Source organism: Chelonoidis abingdonii, chromosome 5 (assembly GCF_003597395.2).
Source record: "Chelonoidis abingdonii isolate Lonesome George chromosome 5, CheloAbing_2.0, whole genome shotgun sequence".
Classification (NCBI taxonomy): domain Eukaryota; kingdom Metazoa; phylum Chordata; order Testudines; family Testudinidae; genus Chelonoidis; species Chelonoidis abingdonii.
In genome coordinates this window covers 100129549-100131347 of record NC_133773.1, presented here as the reverse complement: position 1 = coordinate 100131347, position 1799 = coordinate 100129549, and positions in this window count along the sequence as shown.

The following is a 1799-nucleotide window of genomic DNA, read 5'->3' as shown; positions in this document are numbered from 1 at the left end:
GCCTCCCCCCTCTCCCGGAGCCTCAGTGCGCCGCGTCCAGGAGCAGCCCTGGACAGTGCTGCAGTGGCGTGGCTCCACGGGACCTGAGCTCCTTCCATTCTGCCACAGCTCACAGCCCCATCCCCTTACCACACGGCTCTGAGCGGAAGTAGCTCAGGCCCTGCCCAAGCCACGCCATTGCAGCGCTGTCCAGGGCTGCTCCTGGATGTGGTGTGCTGAGGCGCCAGGGGATAGGGGAAGGCAGGGCAGGGCCAGGTTGGGAGCCTCCGACATTGTTGTGGGGGCCCTGCAGGGCCCAGAGCAAATTGTCCCACTTTCCTCCTCCTCCCCCAGGCTGTCCTGCTCATTTGCACAAGAAAAGACTTAGCTGCCTAAGGCTCCTGACTCCAGGATGTCCGAGACCAATACAGGTTCGAGTAAGTTTTTGATCGAGTGAGGAAAATCAAAACGTGACAGACTGAAAGTTCAAAACCACGTGGCTGTTTATTGATGGGGGATAAGTTGCGACTTGGGCTGGGGAGGAGCGCTTTTACCAACTAATAATACTATTAGAACGAGAATATTTACACAACTTGAAACAACCTATTTACAACCAACAACAGGAAACCAAATGATCTGTGATTAATTGCTCACCAGAAATTAGAGCAGATACACCACACTGAGTAAACTATATACATTAACCAAATATTGTAAAGTACAACAATTAACCACAATAGCAATCAATACAACAATTTAACTTTCATAGACTATATACATAACTTGGTACCAAGTAAAAGAGGGGAAAAAGGAAGAAGCTAAGCAGACAGAGTATTTACAGCAATTAGAATGCACATACCACACTCCAGGCGCAGCTGACCAGCAGTACAGACGCCAAGGGCATGACGAATTGGCGGGAAATAATCCGTAACGACACAACCCGAGCCGGCTAGATCTGCAGGAGACCTTTCTGGCTGAAAGGGTGATCAGGCCTTCCAGCTAACATGCAGATACTCCTGCAGATTTTGGCACGAGACATGGTTTTATTCGAAGGCTCTTACTCGTGTCAGCATCTGATTGGTCCCTAGCTCCTTCGCCTTCCAGGTTCCGAGCTGGAGCCCTCCATGTAAACAGGATCTGCACACGGCACACTACCTTTATGCACACGGCACGCTGGTATTTTTGCACAAAGCACTAGCCTGACCCCTAGGTGACCAGGCAAAAAGAGCAGGAAAATGCACATGGCACTATAGTGTAGCACTCTGCACTACGGTGTTGCTCACGGTAGCAATGTGACCTTTTGACCGACAATTGGCCAAACAGACGCCGTGTTTGAGCATAGGCTTTAGGGCTGCAACACAGGAGAGGGGTTCCTGGCTGTGGATTGCAAGCAGAGATAGGCATCTCCCTGCAGCCCAGGCGTAGGTGCATAACTCTTGGAGATAGTGGGAGGTCCTAAGCCCTACCTCTCATTGGTATCTCCCCTTGGCTAGTTTAGGAGAATCCCTGCTTAGCATGCTGACTTTTGTGGATCCCATTCTAAGGTGCCTGTCTCTTTCTGTACATTGAATAGGGGAGCTAAGGCACTTGACTCAGGCTTTGTGGATCCCAGTGTTGCACCAGTGATTTTCTAGGCACCTATAAGTTAGGCATTGCAACACCCAGAGGCGCTGGAACAGGGGAGGCCAGGGGGCCCTTGCTCCATCATTTTGGGGGAAAGGGGGCAGAGAGGAGTGACTGGGGTGGGGGCAAGACCTCAGACGAAGAGGTGGCGGGGGGGACTGGGGCCACAATTCAGGTGCCAGTGTCCCCCTTTTAGGGAC